The sequence below is a fragment of the Cavia porcellus genome, unplaced genomic scaffold, assembly GCF_034190915.1.
Source record: "Cavia porcellus strain 051 isolate PalLab524CR breed Dunkin Hartley unplaced genomic scaffold, mCavPor4.1 scaffold_16, whole genome shotgun sequence".
Lineage (NCBI taxonomy): Eukaryota > Metazoa > Chordata > Mammalia > Rodentia > Caviidae > Cavia > Cavia porcellus.
In genome coordinates this window covers 67224310-67246278 of record NW_026947499.1, presented here as the reverse complement: position 1 = coordinate 67246278, position 21969 = coordinate 67224310, and the positions used below count along the sequence as shown (strand labels likewise).

Here is a 21969-nt window from a genome sequence, read left to right as displayed (position 1 = left end):
TATAGTGCAAATTCAGATGATGCTCTTTAGAGAATGGTAATGAAATAATACAGACATAATTAATATTATATTTTAAAATATGAACTTTAAAACAAAAGACACAATATATGTTCAGAGATAAAAGACTGATACTCATTGAGTCTATTTCTATATTTACTATGCTTTTTGGTAAAATAATTTAGTCATTAATTGTTTATATCCTACAGAGTAAAAATTAAAGGAAAAGTGCTTTAAATTTTTTTAAATTTTTAGCTTGATACTTATTTCATTTTAAGGTAAACTTACCAAAGTTTTCCTTTGCTATTTTTACCTTTTTTTCTATGAATATCCTTAGAATTAAAAAACAATCACTCATCAACAGATGAAGGATGGAATAGTGCTCCATCAGAAAGCCTTTTGTAGGAAAATGGATACACTCTGAGACTGTAATGCTAAGTGAAGTAAATCAGATTCAAAAGGTTAAATATTGTGCTTTCTTTTTTTTTTCTTCATATAAGAAACCCAAAGCAAAATAAAAGGTGATCAGAAAGAGAGAGATGAATATTTTGGAGGTGAAAAGGGAATCTGGGGAGAAGGCAAGGGAGGAGAGGAAGGAAAGGGAAGGAAAGAGGATTAAATGTGTATGTGTATGTGTATGTGTATGTGTATGTGTATGTATGTGTAGTTCCCCGCAATGAATGTGTTCACTGTGTACTCCAAATATATACTAAAGAGAAGAATCACTTGCCATTTAAATAATGACAGTTTGTCAGCAACTTACATGGCACAATAATGCTCCATACGATGACAATAATTTGAAGATAAATCAGTTATAGTTAGAAAGCTGGTCGGAAGGCAGCTAGCATATATGGTCATGACATTTACTCTTTGAGTCAAATGTGACTATTACTGCAATGAAAAAAAAGCATCAAAATTCCATTTGATTTAATGTGCTAAGTAGATGTTTTGTATTAAAACATATATGAATGTTTTTACTTTATAATGAGTAATGTAATATTTAAATTACTGGTAAAATTGTCAAGAATCTCAATATTGAGTCGGGGATTTAGCTCAGTGGTGTAAGCACCTTCCTGGCAAGCACAAGGTTGTGAGTTTGATCCCCGGTACAAAAAAAAAAAAAGAAAAGAAAAAATACAGTATCATTTGTTATCTTACAGTTTATCTTTAGATGCTCTGTATAAAATACTGTAGGTTCATAACTTACTCTTTGAGAAAAGTCTCTTTGAAACTTCCAATTTTGGGGTACTTTAAGTAATTTCAGTTTAATGACACGATTCCTTAAAAATAAACTGCTCATTAACTGGTGAGAAGCAAGGTGTTAGGGAAGAGATAATATGATAAGGGGCTGGGGATTTAGTTCAGCGGCATAAGAGCCTGCCTTGCCAGCAGGCAGTTGTGAGTTCGATCCCCGGTAAAAAGGAAAAAGACAAAAAAAAAAAAAAAAAAAAAAGAGATAATATGATCGTGGATGAGTGATAGTGTGGAGTGGCTGTCTCGCAGGTACTCAGCAGATCTGACTGCATAGACTTGCCCTAATGGCTATTGAAATAGGTGGCTTTAGAAGTGCAAACTTGTGCTGTAATGGTGAGCTGTTAGGTGGCCTTCTAGGTGGGACTTGAGGACAGCGTAGCATTGCTTGTCTGTGGTTGAAGAAGACTCACAAAGCACAGTCGTTCATTTATAAATGGATACACATATACATATGCATCTTAACTAGTAGTAGATAATTTTAATTAAGAAATATCTAGAAAAGGCAATTTATTCTCTTGCAGAAGTTAAGATGCATCTTTTTTTTTTCTTTCTGCTTTCTTCTGGCCATTTGGCAAAATAATTGGGAAAAAACATTTTAAAATTCACTGGACTTGTATGAAAGAAGACTTAACCAATTTTAAGTGGGTGCATTAGAAAACTTGTCGCCGGTTTTAAGCAACATGATTCCCCTTTGAACCCATGAGCTTATACATCTTCGGCTTGACTTGAAATGTATTTCATGACGTTCGGCTGTGAATCACAAACCAGTCCCTGGGCAGTCCATGTAAGTGAATTCTCTGGCTCTGAGGACCGAAGCTGGTGCCTTCACTACAGGAAACTGGAGGGATCTAGTTAAGCTGACTAGTGAGTGTCAAGTAGCCTGGCTCAGCTCCACTTAAATTTTCCTCATTGAGCCAAGTATGCTAGGATGCTTGCTTCACATGATGCCATTTTGATTTTTCATGGAGCCTGGAGTATGGTTGCACCTATTTATATAGATTTGTAAATAAGCTGCCTTGCAGAATCAGCATGGGAAAAGACAGAGCCATTTTATATGGAAAATGAGGATGCTTTCCGGGCCTGAGCTCACTTTTATTGTTGCAACATATTTTGGGTGAGACTCAAGAAAGAAGGAATTTGAATGAATGTGCTGGGTCAGATACCAGCTGGGCACACTCAAAGCCTTACCCGTGGCTTCCTGTGGGATTCTCAGGGGCCGCTCTGGTGGGGGCCCTGCAGATAAGCATGGTGTACAGTTAGAGGGGGGCATAGGTTCAGGGTGTGGCCAGGGGCTTTGAGTGTTTTGTTTTGAATTAATAGCCATTCTGCAGTAACAGTTAGGAGCCCGAAATTCTGGGGGTGCTATTATACAGTAGGGGGACTATCCATAACAATAATGTACTGTATACTTCAAAAACCTAGATGAAATAAGTGTCAAAGTTTTCAGCATAAAGAATTAAGTTTTCAAAGAGAAAGATATGTTCGCTCTGATTTAAACATTACACTATGCACATGTGATCAAAACATTACCTGTTACCCCATTAATATGTACAATTTTTATGGCTTTATGGATCAGTTAACATATATTTTAAAAAATAAGAAAAGTAACCACAAAGTCAGAAAAAATAATTGCCACTTGCTTGCTAGGAAAGAAATGTCAATGTATACTTCAAAACATTAAGGAAAGTATTTATATACAAACAGAAATGAACATGTCTTAAAGAAAAGAAAAATACTTAGGAGGTACTATCCTAATTTGCGTTTGGTGTTTTTATAAATAATAATCCTCAGCAAGAAGGAAATCCTAGTTTATATAATCACTTGGAATATGCATAAAAGATTTTAGGGAATCTTCTAGGTTCTGTGGACTGCAGCAGTTTCCTTAGAAATGATTCTGAACATGAGTAACAGTGTTAATGTACAGTGTAGCATGATTTGCACCTTGTGTTTGCTACTGCTGAATGGTTTATCCCATAGGCTGTCTTTTCTACATGGGCCTTTGTACAACCTCCAGATTTTTATTATTAAAGATAGCACTACACTATATAGGAAACATTTTTATCTGTATTCATTATTTCTATAAGATTGATTTTTAGAAATAAAAATCATTTTCAGGGATATTGGTGCATACTACCAATTGTGCTATCTCACGGCCCTCAACAGTGTCAGGCATTATGATTTTTCAATGTTGCAGCTTGGTTTTTTCTTTTTCTTTTTTCTTTTTGCCTTTTTGAGACAGGATCTCATTATGCAGTTGAGGCTGGCTTTGAGCTCACTTTGTAACACAGGTTGGTCTTGAACTCACAACAATCCGGCTTCAGCCTCCCAAGTGCTGGGATTACAGGTGTGTGCCACTATGCTTGGCTGTGTTTTGTTCTTAAATTTAAAACTCACACAGTTACAGATAGAAGCTGTAGTGTGTTGCATGCACGTTTTAAAATATTTCTGTGTGGCTGAGCAAGTAGCAATGTAAGTCAGTGAAGTAAGAAAGTTTAGTCCAGAGCCCATCGTTTTGGCCGTTGGGCTTTTGCTGAGAATCACTACAAGCCCAGCATGCCTCTACGCTCTGTGCTTCCAAGAATGTAAAATTTTTCTTGCCTCCCTGGAACCCACTAGAGATACCCAGTACAAGAAAAAGCCAATGCTTCTCTTTTGCCTTCTTTAAAAAAAAAAAAAACTTAGACCATATTGACTTCTGTCATTCAAGCTTAGCCTACACGACTCAAAATTCCACCCCTTCTCTTATAAAGATCATCTAAAAACAAGTTTTCAGGATTTTCATTCCTTCCCTCAGCTGGGCTTGTTTTCTAGCCCGTTTTTCGTTTTTATTGCTCGTCCTTGGGTCGTCTCCAAATATACTCAAAACCAGTTAGAGTCTGAAGCTCAAAACTATGTTTGGAACTCTGATTCCGAAGCTTGTAATTGCTGAATGTTATAGGAGGATTACTTACAATTCCATTAAGCTATGGAGAATAAGTGTTTATGCACCCCTTGGGTTTTCATCTGGGCAGGCTTTCATTGTGTGGAGAGCAGGTTTCCTGTATAAAGACACGTGACTTATTTAAGAAGTTACCCAGCTGTTTTTATGAGATTTGACTGTGTGTGACACATAATTTTTTATGTCATTGCTGTATTTCCTAAATTACAGTTTGGCATACAGAGAAGGTATGAGGTTAGTCATCGAGATATATTCTTAAAATACAAAGAAAAGCCTGCTAGGTTCACAGTGACTGAATTCTTCAAGTTAAACAATTTAGGAATATTGCATGTATTAGGTACAACAGAATTTTAACTTTGCTATTATGCAGATTTTTAAAAATGCGTGGAAGCTGAGTATGGTGGCATACACCCATAATTCCACCACTCGGGAGGTAAAGGCAGGAGGGTCACCAAAAGTCTGATGACAACTTGAGCTACGCATGGACTCAAGGCCAACCTGAAAGACCTAGTGAGACCCTGTGCCAAAAACAAAGTGAAACAGTATGTGTGGAAATGTTTACTTCTCAGTAGTTGCAAAGATTTATCTTAGTTTCTTCTACAAAATTCAGAGATGTTATAGTGTACCAATAACAAATCACGTGCTATAAAAATGGCCACTGGAGTGTAAAATAATGTGAAATTATTGTAGTTCAGTGTTTTTGTTTACTAATTTGTTTGCTATCATCAAATTTTCCTTTTTCATGTTTTACATAACTCAGTATTATTTTGGGAAAAGTAGAATATATAAGTAATTGATTGTACGTGTTTCTAAAGCTTTCATACAACTTTAAAATTTTTTCATGGGCTTGCATATTATGAGAGAAATAACATTAAATGTACTGAAATGTTTTACATTTCATGTCTATTTGTGAATGCTGGTAGATTATACTTTTGTTAAAATATATTTCCATTTCACATGAGTTGTAAATTGAGAAACTATACATGAATTCATTTAATATTAATTTATAGATAATATTTAAATTATTAACAAAAGATGTATATATGGCTTCCTTATCACCATCATAGTATTTTTATCAATTAAAGTTACAAAAAATACTCACATAAAATGAAATACAGGTGAAAAACCGCAGTTCACTCACAAACGAGTCCACTTTATAGCCTCAAATGCACACACGCTGTGGAAATAAAGAGACTGCATTGTCATTTCTGAGGAAACCTGGGCAGCTTCTCAGTCAGCATGTTGAGGCACAGGGTGGAGCACTAGCACAGAGCTCACCTCACTCAGGTCCAGGGTTTGCAGAAGGAAGCAGAAGAGGTGGTACTTGCTGCTGTGTGATGTTCTGCCACTAGAAGAAAGAAATGAAAATTATTCTAATTCTAACCATACAATCAGTGCTGTAAGTGCCCAGAGAGGGCCAACATCCCCTTTGACACTGCTGTATTAGAACAGGGCTTGAAGGCTGAAGAGTATGGAAACTCGGAGGTGGATGGCCAGGGAGAGGGAAAACATCCCAGGAGGGAGCGAAAGCCAGGAATTAAGTCCTGGGGCCAGGGCCAGGGCCAGGGATTAAGTTATGGAGAAATTTACTGACCATTATGAAACAACTGCTTTCCTAAAAAAACACTGACAGTTTGTATATGCATATCAAAAGTGGCAGGCAATTTGATTGTTTGTGATACCCTTGGATATGCCTTAAATCCCTGGCAAAATTCCAGAAAACTGATGTTTTTACACACATCCAGATGGCTTCAGTTCTTAAAAAAGTCTGTGGTCATTTAAAAGTAGTAATTGGCTTCCTGAAAAATATATGATCAGAAATGTGGTTTTTTCCCTCTAGACTCCATTGCCCATATTAAAAGTCCCCTTCTTTAAGCAGATCAGGTAATTGTTCAGATTTGTCAAGTTTTTCAAGTTAGAGACTATATCTTAACACAATAGTAATTAGTTCTTAGTATATGCTAATTGAATTATCAAGACCATAAGTTGAAATATTTCAAAAGTGTTTTAGTTTTGTTGGTGGATTTTATAACTATTTGGCTCTTTTAGGCAACGAAAAATTTCTTTTCGCTAACATGTCAAAAGCAAAGTATATTATTTCTAACTCCTTTACTAGATTTTTTAGTTTAGAGGACTACAGAATAACACACATAAAATTTCCTTGTTCCAATAGGTAATGATTTTTTACATTTTGCACTGTTTTATGAGTTTTTGAAGTGCTTTTGTCTTCTTGTATTTTTTGCTGCTACAGTAATCTCTGGTGCAAGTATCATATCACCATTTTATGGTGCAAAAATTCAAGTTGAGTGAAACAAAGTAGTTCATGTAAAATTCCAAAAATAGTAAATGGAACAGTTAGATCTAGAAAAAAACTCAGATTTTCTGCCCTCCCAAATTGAAAATCATGTCCTATTTATTATGGCTAATTATATGTAAATTATCTCTTCTTAAAATGTCTGTTTGCCATTTACCTAGAGACTAATGAAGAACCCATTAAATATACTACTTCACAATCATAAAAATATAAACATCATCCTAAAGTAATGAAATTAAGGTGTTCTAGCTCTGTAATTACTTGGGCCAACTTAGTTAGCATTGATTATTGTTGGAGTGCAGATTACAATTTTGTTGTCTTTATTCACTTTCTGTCCAGTGAATCCTATCTTGTAAGCCTGGGCTGGACTGCTGCATGGAGGGAGCTATGTGAGTATTTCCGTGGAGCGTGCATTACAGAATTCTGGAGTTCAGAAAACAGGCATTAAAGCACGCACTTCAATCATCTTTGATCTTATTTGGCCCCAAAACGTGCCGAGGTTTAATTAGTAATTAACCTAAGGTGGTAGCAAGTGTTTCGCTTTTGTGTTGCAAACCTACAAACAGATAAACATGACTTCAGGTGTGTGAAATAGTAGGAGAACTGACTGTAGTACTGTTTTTTTTTGCTATACTGCTGTTTAAGAATAACTTCATAGCAACTCTAGAGAGGTTGTTTTGTATGTTTATAGAATGATGATTTTCCCAATGTCATTAAATGGTCTGATCCACACTCCAAGACACAAGCAAATAAAAAGAAATAATCATAATTTCAATGATAAATTTAGAAATTTATGACAACCAAGGAAGAATAATTGTGCCAGTTAATGCCTTGTTAGATTATTATGATTCTAATTCTTTCAGTTTAACCAATGGCTAATCAGAAAATAAGCATGGTAACCAAATATATTGCTTGTTGTTTCACATGACTCCCATAAATTAGGTATACATTGCCCATAATCTCAGGTTAGTCAGTTGTTACATTTCTTAAAATACACTTGTTCCAGATTGAATGAAATATTAAAATTTTAAACTAAAAGAATAAAATATTGAAGTAACTGATGAATTTCTTTCACCCTGGATTTAGGCAGTTTGGAAATGATCACAAGTTTGGTGAGGATTTTAATTAAATTGGACATGCGTGTTGATGCTGAGAGAATTAACACATGATACTGAGTTGTCCAAATTATTCTTCTCGGCATCCTCTCCACCCCTCAGAATCCCTGTCCTTCAGCCCTCTACTCTGAAGGCAGACCTCCTGCTTTCGGAGGTTAACCCTTCACTTGTGGTCTTAATCCCCTCTTCCCTCCCCTTCCCTAGCACCTTGATCCGCCATGACCCACTTGCTCTGTGTCTTCAGTGTGTCTCTCCACAGTATCCCAGCCTCTTAGTCTACGATACGCATTTAATCCTTCCATGTACAAGAATCATTTTCCCTTGAAATCCCCTTCATTCTCAAACTCCTCAAAGGAATAAGGTTCCTGATCGCTTTACTTCCTCATCTGCTCCTTAACCTATTCAAATCTGACTAGACTTCTTGGACCCTGTGGGAATTTCTCCTTCAAAGTTGCCAGTGACCACTGTCAGTGCCAGTGTTTCCAGTGCCAATGACACTACACTGACTGTGTGAACCCATCTCCATCTGTGTGTACTGCCTTTGTCTGTACTTCCGGCTTACTGGAATCCTCGGTATCCTGGAAAGCTTAGCACACACCCTACCTTCTGCAAATAGTCCTCGCTGAAGTTCTCAGTGAAACTCCACTCAATCTTTGTGGTCTACTAACAAGTTTTCTATAACCTTTACAGCATTTCTACAGTGAGGTTTGTGTCATCTAAGTATTCATCAGTTTCATTCATTCGAAGTTTCAGAGGATGTCCCATCCACCTTAGAGATGACTTCATTAGGATTTGTAGTCTTCCTGCAAAACTTGAGTATCTCAGCTCCTTCTTTAAGGCTATGCATGTTCCCTCTGGGAGCGCCAGGAGTTTGGCCATTTGTTTATGTTGAAAAGCAAGTGCATTTCTTGTTTCCTAACTTCCTCTCAGCGTACATTCCTGCTAGGACTGGATTGTGTGTGTGTCTGTGTCTATGTGCACACAGGCACTTTAGGGGGCAGTTGTAAGGGTTCACTGACCATCTCTCTCTCTCTCTCTCTCTCCTGGGCCCTGAGGCAGTACGGCTTGGGCCCAGAGCCTCCTGGGGTGTTTCATTTTAAAAGTAGTTCTCCAGGGTCTCTTTCTTGGGGGGTTCAAAAGCTGGTCAATGTGGATACCAAGCCATCCTCTCTTTCATGTTGCTTATCTCTTTTGTCTTACTCATGGTAAGAACACAAAATTATCTTTGCTTAAGAGGGCTACATAGGAAAAGTATTTATAAAATATCTTTTATTTATATTTATAAATGTATTGTCACTCTTTTTTTAGTTTCATCTTTGATGCTTGTGGAATAAAAAAGAAGTACTAACAAAGCATATCATTGGATCTCCAAATAACAGTGAATGCTCACTGAGAGCTGACGGATGAGTCAAGACAATTCCTGCCATGGAGCCTTTTGTTTTGGGGAAACACATAGGCCAACCATTAACTATTGTAGAATGTAGTCACAGTTTTCATAAATGTACATACAGTCAACACTAAGAGAACAGAAGGAGCCAGGAAAAGCTTCAGAGAGGAAATGAAAATCTGAAGCTTGAGGTATGAGCAGCTCGTTGAGCCAGGCATCAGTGTATGATGGTCCTGTGAGGGAGGAGAGTGATGGTTGTAAGGCCAAGGCCTTCCATGGGATCCTGAGGAATTCAGCGTGGTTAGGTCAGGGTGACTGGATGTGGAGAAGTCTGAAAATGTGGGCTGTCTCATTGGTCGGAGAGGTTTGAATTTTTTCATCTAAAAGGGGGAAGGTGTGGGAGCAATAGGAAACATGCTAGAAGAAACAGCTGAGTGTGTTTCCCTGAGGAAATTCATAGCTTTCCATTCAGTCTATAGCCTTGCAACTGATCCTGAGGCAGGAGCTGTGATCCCAGGCCCCAGAAGGACATGGCAGAATGGAAGGGGCCTCCTGAGTGCGGGATTGGGTTTGACCCAGGATATTTTGATCCTCTTTAGATAAGGAAGACCTGAGAAAAATAAACTTTCAGAGCATCCCTATTTTTAAGGAGTAGCTTTTTAAATTCACCTTCGTATATATTTTTTTAAACCTGAATGGCATCAAGTAAGAGGACTTCTTCCCAACAGGAAGGCCTGTTACACTTCCACAGTGAACAAGCACTAATGAAAATAGGCGAAAGACAATTAGGTCACCAGCCAAGCTTTGTCTTCCTATTAACAGTGTATGTATTTGAATCCCCTCCACAGACACAGAAAGGCTGGACTTCAGTGTCTGTGGCGTGAAACTCAGTCACCCGGCCCAGGGGAAGGCATTTCACAGGAGCCCTCCAGCCCCAGAGCCAAATTGCTCAGGCTGTGACAGCTGATGGTGGGTGTCAGCTGGGAAAGAAATGACTGGCTATAAACTCCAAGCTTCTCTCACTTGACTCTCAGGAAATGTAACTTGGATCGAATTTCTCTTCCTGGAAGATATTCAGCAAGTCAGAGGCCCCATTGATACTTGTAAATACGGAAGTTCTGCATCAACCTGGCCTCACACTTATTCAGAATGGAAGAATTAATTTGGAAGCCAGTTCTTGATATTTAAAAATAGATTTTTTTCCATTTATTCATTTCATTTTAAAAGCAAAAATAGATAAATAAATAAAGGTCAGTCTTGTTAAATATCATCTGGAAAACTCACTTTGGCTCTGCCAAAAAGGGCTTGGCTTCAAGGCTTGTGCTATGAATCGGTTGAAGAATTATTTCTGGGGCCATTGTAAGCCATAATTACACTTTTGGAATGTTTTGTAATTTGAATACATGTTGCACTACCTTTCAGGACATCATTTATGTGATGAAATTTGTCTGGAATAATCATGCCCTTTTACTTTTTGGTTTATCAGTATGGAAATGGTGGAGGTCTGTTAATTTTTATTCTTTTTTAAAATTTTGTTTCTTGCCTTACACTCCTTGCTACATATTTATGTAAAAGAACAACTAAGAAAGAAACTAATAATCATGAATATTACTTTCTAATCGTATCTTAGTCTATAGTTTGACTTTATTCTTTTTTCAAATGTGAGATATGTTAGTTTTAGAAGTACTGAACAAACAGCACATTGAACCAGCTATACAGTGAAATTACTAATTTTTTAACACAGTGAGAAGCAAAGAGATTTATGAGCTTCAGTATCATCTTTATTTTTCTTGACAACAAACTATCAGAACCTAGTCATGGGGAATAAATTCAACCTACTCCTTACTTCTCCATAAAACAACTGTGCTAGTAAATATTTGCAAAAAGGAATGAGTTTTTAAATTGTCTAACTTTTCCTGGATTTTCCATGTTTGCAATGCCTGCCATCTGGAAAAGAGGTAAAAAGCAAAGTGTAGCCTCTTAATACATTTCCTGTTGGTTTCTCGTTCACTGTACAGCCGGAGGCAGCTCTGATTGTTCAGTGGATGCCCTCTGTCCCAGGAGACCAGACATTTCACCTTGATGAGGTTAACTTTGTGTGTAACAGTGTCAGGCACTGATGATTTTACAACTCTGAGGTTGGATGGAGTGGAGATCCTATGATATGCGTGCCAGGAAAGCAATCACATAGGATCTGTGCAAAGGACTTTCTTTCTTCTGTAATCATTTGAGACAGTCAAGGTTTTTATCATTATTATTTTCACATTTTAAAGAATTGATCATATTTTAAGTTAAATGATGTGCAATTGGCTTTCTTCCCACAGCAATGAAATCACAATATATTATTGTCTTCGTAAGAAACATAGCACTTCTCATTAGAATATTCCATACCTTTCTTTCCAATGCATAGTTATTGTAAGTTTGACTGCTTCCTGCACTCATTTTGACAGAAATGCTTGGCCAAACTCTGAACTGTTTCAAGAAATCACCCTTAAGAAATAAAAAATATTTCAGACTAGTTTTCACCTTCTTTAGGATCTGTATCTTTTTCTAAAACCCAAAAAATAGTAATCCCTATTTTAAAGATATTACTCTGTGCTTTGTGATACTTCCTGATCTGTGCTCAAAATATCATTAGGGGAAGGAACTGTAATAATCTACTTCTGAGTAAGACTGGCCATCTAGGTTATGCAAATGTCATAATGAATACTTCCTCAGAGTCCAAAATATGATTTATTATTGTTGTTGAAATTATACTGTGATGCTACACAGTCATTTCTTATTAATGTTTCATATTTATTTACATCCTGTCTGTGCCCAAAAAAACTTTTTTCTCCTTTAAGGTCTCAAATGATTACTTTTAAGTCAGGTCAGTAATGATGAGGGAAATTTTACTCTTGATCAAGAGGATGCAAGCAACTTGACACACTGGAAAAAGTTGAACTTGGAAGTAAAGTCATGGGTTCAAGACCCATCCTGACTTCTGTCTGCCAATGTGATGATGGGGAATTTAAGTTTCTTATTTATGAACTGAGATGGTTGATCTACATTGCTATCAAGGTTCCTTTCAGCCTTAGAAGTGTAGAACTACAGGAAACGCTGGGGTGTGGTTTCTTACGACAGAAGCCTTTTGCAAGGCAGGAAGATTTCTGCTGAGGGACGCTGAGTGAAGTCATCTTTGTGTCACGGTTACTATGGGCCTTAGTGTACAGAGATTCTAAGCTTTATTTTGAAAGTAAGAAACTGATGTGTTTGTGTTTGGACTTTGCATTCCAGAGTTTTTGGCTAACATGTCTCACAATCACACTGGACTTGCCTTCTCCTTCTGTGCTTTTCCTATTGAGTGGGACTTAGTGGTCTCCTAAATCCTCAACTTTAAGGCACAAATTGACTTAACATGGATTTTATGCTGAATACAAATGTTTAACACCTGCTGGGACTGGTCATAGGCTTTCTGTGAACGGAACAGATTTTTATAAATGCTTCCTAGATGTCAGGTTGTAATGCTTGATTTATAGCAACAAGTCTGGCAGCGCCCCTGTTTTCATAGAAATCATTTTCCAGTAGTTAGAAACAGGCAGTAAATGTGTAAACCAATAAATTCTTTGAAACTCAAAAGAATTACAAGCCCAAGAAGAAAATAGAACATGGTGATGTGTTAGATACTGACCGAGGTCAGTGATTTCAGAGGAAATGACATTTGAGCTGAAACCCAAATTGTGGAAAGAATCCATCTAAGTGGAGACCTCTGGGAAAAACCATTCAGGGAATAGGAACAGGAAGTACAGAGGCCAAAGATCTCAATGAACCTGGCAGGTTCAAGCAACAAAAAATCTAGGTCACTGTGACTAGAATCTGTATACTATGTAGAGACTTGAATAGGAGATGAGTTGTCAGAAGCAGGATCACATCAGGCCTGAGACATGATCAAGAATGTACTTTATTCTAGGAACTCTGGAACACAGTTACAAGGCTGTAAGCAGTGGAGGGGGCAGGTCTGATTTTAAAAGCCGCTTCTAGCCACTCTGTGCAGGTTGGGCTGTAAGGGACAGGAAGGAAAAAAATCAGGTCACTGTAACACGAGTCCTGGGAGAGAGGTGAGCAACTTGGATGAGTGCGGTGATGGTAGAGACAGAGAGAAATTGAGAGAATCAGGATGTTGTGGTGACTGAAGGAATAAAACTTGCCTTTGGGTAGAGGGTGGTAAAGGAAAGACAGGAATCAAGAATGACGTGCAGAGACCTGACGGGGGGCCCCTGAGTGAACGGCTGTCCCTGCTGAGACTTGGATCATCATAGAGGTGTGTTTGGGCAGGAAAACAAGAAGTTCAGCATCAGTGATTTAAGCAGAGATGGATGACCTTACTTTCCAAGTGAGATAGCCATAGAGACTTAGGTTCGTGGTTCTGAGATCAGGAGAGGGAACCAGACCAGGCTGTCCTGGCTGCGTCTGCCCTCGGGACTCCCTTCCTGTTTGGGATCTGTTTGCCAGCTCCCTACCTTAAGGCGATGTTGCTACCGCCCAGGTCTGGGTCTCACAGCAGTGCTATCTCCCATGGTTTGGCTAACTTGGGCTCTTCCCTCTTACAGCCTCCTCGATAAAAAATTTTCCCTTTGTAATCATCCATGCAGATCTCTGCTGCATGCTGTCCATGGTGAGAACTAATTATCAGACAATTTATTTGCAACATGTTACTGATTTGGGGAGGACTATTTTAATCTTAACAGAGCTTATGTTTTCAAGACACAAGCATTTTCCAGGAAGGAGGAATGTGTTAATAGAAGATTAGTAGATATTTTGGCTTTTGCTGAAAGCCCTTCATAATTAGGAGAACGTTAGCATCTTCCAGTACTTTTGGGCTTCATACTTTACATCCAAAGATAGTAGATGTGCAATCCTACTTAATAACAACTATACACACATAGAATTATTAAATACCTTCTCCACCTCGGGCCAGGCTCTTTCCTGTAATACAGAAACCTTTTTTGACTTCATTATTTAATTTGCATTTCCTAATAGGTTTAAATAAAGTCTGATTGAGAAAAAATATTTGAATAATCAGGTAAGAAAGGGAACCTTGTGAGTATAGTTATTAAGATATATACAGATTCCACAATCCATTCTGAATACCCTCTACAAAAACTTTGTTGATCATTCATGAAATGTCAGTTTTCATACAGTTCCACATATATGCATGCCAGTTGTCTTGTCTTACTTATTTGCCTTTAAAAAATGTTTTTAGTGCTGAGGACTAAACCCAGTGCCCAATTGCTAGACAAACATTTTACCACTGTGTTAAATCCCCAGCTCCACAATTCCATGTATATAGGTACTAGCATTTGGTAATTAAACTTTTGCATTTAAAAAATACTAAGAAAATATTAATATAGATGCATTTTAATTTAAAGTTTTTCCATCTCTTAATGCATCAGTATTTTCTAAGTAAAAAGTAGGAATTATACACTTCTGTGACTTATGTTTTCTTTCCACAAGAGAAAAAAATTAGTATATGTTACTCTGCTTATCAATTTTAAAAGAAGTTGGCTCATAATACCACCCAGAGCCACAGGGCCTTTCTAGGAGAATGGACAAAGGAAATGTAGTGTGGCAGAGGTTTATGTTAATTCTTGTTGGTCTCTGTTTTGAAGGATGTAGGGTAAACTCAAAGGTCAGGCCAGAAATTAGGATGATTGTTCTTCCCAAAATACAAATGACTGTGCATCTTTAAAACTGTTCACTAAATATAAGTTCACATACCTTGTAAAAGAAGAGAAAGTGTAGAAAATACAAAGATGAAAATTAAAATCTGTCTTAATTTTAACACCAAGAGGGAAGCATGCAATCTTAAGATTTTTGTGAATTCTGTTGTTGTTGTTTGTATTGTTGTTGGGGTCCAACCCTCCTTGTTCTGGATCTCAGATCTGGACATTGCTTTCTTCCATAACTGCTCATTTTGAGGGGCCTCTGCTATTTTCCCTTCAATTTGATACTATGTTCTTTTACTTGATGATGGAATAGAGGACACACTTATGTAAAGAGTGTCAGAGAACAGATGCAAACCACATTTTAGATCTTGCAGCATGGAGATAAATGACATGTTCGAAGGCCTTGAAGACACGTGAATTACCAGGCTTTGGAGACACTCTGGCTTCTGTCTAACTCAAGTCCCTGCTGTCAGCAGCCTATGTGACGATATTCCCATGGCACCTTTGTATAATCTGGAACAACTTTGGCTCAGTACTCTCTGGCTCTTATCTAATCATATTTTAAAAACATTTATTTCCTGTAGAACTGTGTCAGTTTGGTATCTGTTTGCTTTCACCTGTCCATGACCATTTAGTGACTTTCATTAATATGTAGGAAAGACAATAGGGAGTAAATGGTTAATTATATTTAAATTTCAGTGAGTCTGCCTGGGCTCTTCAAAGGTAGGTCAATACTAATAGATATGGATGACTTTTCCATTTGTGACACTGAACTCTGTGCAGTGTGTGTGAGAGGTAGACAAGGCAGGAGCTGCTCAGCTGAGAATTTCTAGCCTGCTGTTCACACTCATGGATTCAGTAAGTAGCAACTGTATTTTTCTTAATGGGAAGATAACTGAGTAAGCAATGGATAAGGTTTCTCGTAGGAAATTACACTCCATTCCAAAACATTCAAGCATGGTTATCTTTGACTTAAGAAGCTGTCGTTATCTGTCTCTGGTAACAAACCAGTAATCCAATATGGTCTCTTTTATAATAGAAACCTTGGCACAACCCAGAGAAATGATTATGTGTAACATTAAGTGTTTGAGTCTGTAAGGTATAAACAGAAGTTTAACTGGGAAGAGCAGATATATTTTTTTTAACATTTTCTTTTTAAAGCACAGAATTTTTTCCTTCAAAAATTAGTCTTGGCAAGAAAAATCATTTTGATCTTGGAAGCTGAATGTAAATTTCTGAAAGAAAAACGTAGTAACTATAAGAGATTTTATCCATTAGGAACTTAGACCAAGAAAAAATAATTGTTCTTTAAAAGTACTTAAATTTATTTTAATGCACATGTAAGAGTATAATTGTTATGGGTTAATATTCATTGTATTATTTTGTATTTTTGTCACATGAGAAACTAGGGTATAAAATATTTTAAAATTTTGTTCGATTATGAATTATTGGAAAACAATTATATTTAAGTTTTATTTATGAAGCAGTAATGTACCATTTAAAATTATGTGTGTGTCTCTGTTTTATTAGATCACTCATTCATTCAACGAATAGCTATAGAATGCCTTGTTTGCATTCTGTGGATGATACTGTGGATGATCAAAGATACAGTAAATACTATACCTTCTCAGAGCTTGCAGTCTCAACAAGACACAGGGCAGGTGATTACATGGACAGACTGCCAAGTCAAAAAAAGAAGAGACAGTTGTTTTCACCATTTTTGGCTTTGTTCAAACCACCACAGAACTTAGTGGCTTAAAATGACGTGTTTTTTTTTGTTTTTTCTGAAGGGTATCAGAATCTATTGTTCTGTAAAAGCAATGAGAACAAAAATTGTCAGTATTTCCAGAGTATATTGGGTGTTTTCAGCAATCTGTAAATGTACCAAGGGCATATAAGAAATGTGATGAATGTTTACTCCAGAAGAGCATTGAGTGTCAGCGCAACTGGCTGCCTTGGAGGGACCCTGGACCTTTATGTACCTCATTCCCCAACACTGTGATGGCTTGAAAACTAGCAGCTCTGGAATCAGAACTGAAAACTGGCAGCCTAGCAACCTGTGGAGGGGAAAAGGGCTTGGGTTTCTAGCAAAGCTCCATTCTTAGAGCATCCTGGTTTTACCGAGCTGGTCTAGCCCTGGAAATGCCTTTGTTTTGCCTGACCAAGCTTGCTGCCAGAGTCATTTACACTGCAGCCACCTGAGTCAGCAATTAAATGGGGCAACCAGAAAGTGGGCCCAAAAAGAACAGAAGGAAAATGTCCACAGGAGCATTAGAGGTACTCCTGAATGTGTTTGAAATTCAGACGATTTTTGTATGCACAGGGCTATTTGGAGACTCAATGAAGATCTGAATAAAGCTCTTAGTTCTAGCCAAACTTCAGACCCTGCAAATGCAGGATATGAAGGCTAATCATTGTTGTACCCTGCCTGCCTGAGCCTTTATGGTATTCTGCAGTAGGTACGTATACCCCCTCTCAGAGGCAGGGGTCAATAAGAGTCAAGGGCATTTAACTGTGCAACATTAGTTGCCCACTGACCAGGGACCTCAGTAGTCACGCATGATAAAGACCACACGCTTCCTGCGATTATCTTCTTCTCACTCAAAAATTACAATGTATGCCAACAAAAAACATTTAAAATATGCAGAATAACAAGATATGCAAAGCTACACACAAAGAAAAATGTCATGGATAGAAATTGCTCTTGAAGGCACCTAGACATGGTACTGTCTTGACAAAAGCATTTTTTTTTAAATCAGGAATTGAACTCAGGGCCTCGCACTTGTGAGGCAGGTGCTGTGCTGCTGAGCTGCATCCCTGGCCCTTGACAGAAATTTAAGTCAGCTGTTGTAAATATATTCAAATAGCTAAAGGAAATGTTAGTGAACTAAACAAAAGTATAATGTCATCAAATTGAGCATATCAATAAAGAGATGAAATGAATTATTAAAAGGTCAACATTTGAGAAAGTGAAAAATTTTAGGAAGTGCTCAATAATTGGAAGTGGGAGAAGAAAGAATTAGAGAATTTGAAGATAGGCCAGTTAGAGATGACTGTTTGGGGAACAGGAAAAAAGGCAATAAAATGTACCCCCAAAACCTATAGCACCCCAGGCAAACCAAGATATACATAGTAAAAATTCCAGAAGAGGAAAGAGAAGTAAGGGCAAAATAATATTTGAAGAAATAATCATTGCAGTTTCTTTAATTTTGGTTGCTTTTGTCGTCTTCCACTGTCATGAACTATTGCCCCTCTGCCATATCACCCTGCCTTGGAGCCAGCCAATTATGGACTGAAACTTCCACAAACCGTGAGCTGAATAAACCTTTCCCTCTTTAACTTTGGGTACAAGATATTTTGTCCCAGCAATGAGAGAAAAGTAACTAAGACAGTATGTTCTTCAATGGAATGAATTTAGAAATCATTAAAGGACATTTGAAAATATACAAATATGTGGAAGTTAAATAACCAGTGAATCATGCAGTATTTTAGGATGTCTGAAACTTAAAGTACAGTATACCAGAACCTATAGGATACAACTAAATGAAGATTTAGAAGGAAATTTAGAAAGTCAATTCCTGTATTTCAATTCATAAAGTGATCAAAGCAGTACATTCTGGCATGGTAGACATGTAGAACAATGAAATAAAACTGGAAGTCCACAAATACAATCCTATACATAGAGTTAATAGGTTTTTACATGGTGCCAAAACCATACTATGGGATCTCTTCAGTAAGCAATGCTGGACCACTAGATATCCACATACAAGAGAAATAGTGTAGATCTAGACTTAATGCTCTATGTAAAACCTAACTCAAAATCTATTAAAGACCTGGATTTAAGAGTTAAAATCATAAACCCTTAGAAGAAAATATAGGAATAAACATTTGACCTGGAATTAGTCGTATAAGGTGAAAAACATAGGCAAAAAAGGAAAATAGATAAATTAGACTATCAAAATTAAGAACTTTTGTGCATCAAAAAACATTGGAAGACTGTTGAAAGACAACCTGTAGCATGGAAGAAAATACTTATAAATCATGTATCTGATAAGGGCCTAGTATCCACAAAATACATATTTTACAAAAAAAACTTCTTCAACTAAACAACAAAAAGATTGTGACTTGAAAATGACTCAATACTATTAGCATTTAGTACCTTCACAGTGTTTTCAATCACCACAAAAAGTTATATAGCTTATGATTCCGTTTACATGACGTACACAAATAAGCCTATCTATAGAAAAGTTTTATGATATGATAATTCCCTGTCTCTCAATTGTTTTCTTTTTTGACACCAGGGACCAAACCCAGGGTCCTTCATACAGCTATATCCCTGGTCCTCTAGATTGGGCTTTAACTTATAATTTTCATAGCTTCCCAGAGTCACGGGCTGACAAGCATGAACCGCCACATTTAACTTCATCTCAGTAGTTTCTAAGTAGGTATTAGCCCCATGTTTGGCCTATAAGTTCTTTCTTCAGGTGATTGGCTTGCACTTCTCCCATCTCTATTCTGATTATCTCAGATTAGTAACATTTCTTACATGGAGGATGTTTCTTAGTGGGAGAACACAAAAGCCACCACACTTGTTAAGGCCTCCTCAAAGAAACTCTAGACCACCAGTGTTGCTAGGCTGTGTAGGTCAAGGCAAGTCTCAGGCATCACAGAGCCATGGTAGGAGGAAAGGATAGATTCCAGCTTTTGATGAAGGAAGTGGCAGAGTTTCCTTGCAAAATTCCTGTGGGGTGGGTTGCACTGTGTGTGTGTGTGTGTGTGTGTGTGTGTGTGTGTGTGTGTGTGTGTGTTTAAAACCAATCCAAAAAGGAAATGTGGAGAAAAATTCGTATACAGAGCATGGGAAGAAATAAAAACAAATGTTTGTTTGTTTTTACTGTACTCAGTACTTTGTGGGGAAAGAGATCGAAATAAGCTTATTTACATGTCTGGGATTTGAACTGTGAAAACCAGGCCAAGGGGCTGGGCAGTGGGAAGGCTGTGGATAATTTTCAAATGACAGATTCCTCTGGCAGGAGTGCAGAATGGATTTCAGGGGAGGAGAGCAGAGACGAGGGAATCAGATAAAATGCACCACAGAACTGACAACCAGAAGTGAGGTGATGGTCACAGCAGGACAAAGGAAGCATGCTATGTGGAGTGAGAAATAAAATAAAATTTATAGAACTTGATACTTGATTAAATGAGGTACTTAGAGTCAAAGAAATGGTCAGTCATAAATCTGAGACTTCCATTCTGTGTGAGAAAATGATACCACTAATAGATACTAGGAATATGACTGGGAAGGCGCAGACTTAGAAGGAAAAAGCAGGTAGGATCTTCTTTGAAGATGTGTGTTGGAAGTGCTCTCAGGGCTTCCTGTGTGAGACTTGCTACTCTTCAGGATTCCTTTTCTATACCGTGTGCTCACAGGGGAGAGACCACGTTCCGTTCACGGAGACTAGTGCATGGAACTCTGGGCTTGGGGCATATGTCAGTCATGGAAATAAAGACGTGGGTATCACCCATGAAAGGGAACAACATTGAGGTGAGGAAGAATCTTGTAGAGAGAAGTGGCTTAAAAAAATAATCTTTGTTAGCACGTGTATTTTGGTGAAAATGGTAACAGTGGTATTAGGAGGCCCAGGGGGATGAATTGTCATGGAAACCCAGGAACGGTACAGGTTCATTTGGACCCTTACTTTAAGGTAAGATTTTTTTGAGCATCTGCACTCATCACTTCTTTAAGTATCTGCTGTCCCTTCATCATAGCAAAGCAGGATTCTCTAACACCCTCTGTCCTGTTTTACCATCCTGCTCTGCTGTGAGTAGGTCTTTAAGAACAATGTCATTTTTAATGAGGTTTTTCATAACTTGGAGTACTAATTTCAGCCATGCTCAGTCTTTCTCTATTCTTTGTTTATATTTCCTGTGGATGGTTGCCCACTCTCAACCAGTCTTATGAAGCAAGTAGGATGGGGGTAGAGACATCCCTTCCCTTCTCTGTAAGCCCCACAGTGCTTTGTGCATGCTGGGTCTCCAGCAAATGTTTAAGCTGACAACCAGCAGTCACAGGTTTTATTCGGCCAGTAAAGTGTTAGTCTGGACAGTGCTTATGAGAAATTTGAATTAATTGCAGAAATTTAAGACTAAACTTTTAAGATTACAAATATCTATATTTTTGGCTTCTCCTGAAAAACAGGATGGTCTGGCAGCACTGGATGCACATTCCCATATGGTAACAGTTGGCTGTTCCCCAGAGCAGCTGCCCCATAGATGGGCTGGGTTCCCGGTTTCCCACAGTACGCACATGTGTCCTCTATGTGAGGACAGTGTCAGTTGCTAATATTGTCTGACTTGCTTATTTATGTTTCTTACAAAAGTGCTAAGAAGGAAGTGAAAATGTCTTGCATGCACATTTCTATCCAAGATGGAAAAACCAAAGCTAAGAGGGCCATCTGTTTTGAATCCAAAAAATTATGCTGGACTCAGTCTATGTATTGATTTACTTAATATTTATTGACTACCTACCTCACGCAGGCACTACTGTAGATCTGGCAAGTAGGTTGGACAAAGGAGCTCAAGTGGTTGACACGTTCCAGGTTTCTTAGCCGTCCCCTACAGGCCACTGTGGTTGTAAATCTTGGTTTATATGAATGAAGAAAAGATGCTGCACTATTAAAACCTAAAGCAGGAGTGGAGTGGACAAAGACTGAGAAGAGACCAATGGATTAACTGACTGGAAATGTTTAAGAACGCAGAAGGTGGAAGGGGAGGAGTAAATGTGGTGGGAATGTAGGCACTCGGTGTTAATGTATACAGTTTGGGAGATGAGTAAAAATGTAATAGTGGGGTAGCAGGGTTCTATTTGATTTACGGAAAGGGAAATATGTATATACATTTGTAAAAGAAAAGGTGCCATTGGAAAGGGATAGATTAAAGATTCAAAAGGAAGTTTAATGTGCTAAAAATGCAAAAATTACTATAGAATGGGGTGTAAAACAACAGAGAAGCATTATAATACATTCTGGAAGACAGAAAACAATTGGAGGAACAGAAACTGACTCAACAAATAGGAAAAACTGGAACTTAAGTTCCAAGTTGCAGAATGTTGGTGAGGATGTGACTCTGATACTTCCAGGACTTCTGAGAGGCTCAGAGTCAGGAGGAACTAGGCTTCTCAGAAGCTGGTGAGGTGTGTGTGCACGTGCACAGTGTGTGTGTACGTGTGAGTGTGGTGAACATGAGACCCTGAGGCTCCA

General features: G+C 37.9%; 1 protein-coding gene across 3 annotated transcripts in view; it reads left to right on the top strand.

Moving 5' to 3' along the window:
• The window catches only part of Col19a1 (collagen type XIX alpha 1 chain), a 305188-nt gene that overhangs the window by 23574 nt on the left and 259645 nt on the right, over nucleotides 1-21969 (top strand). The gene's annotated exons all lie outside the window — the stretch shown is intronic.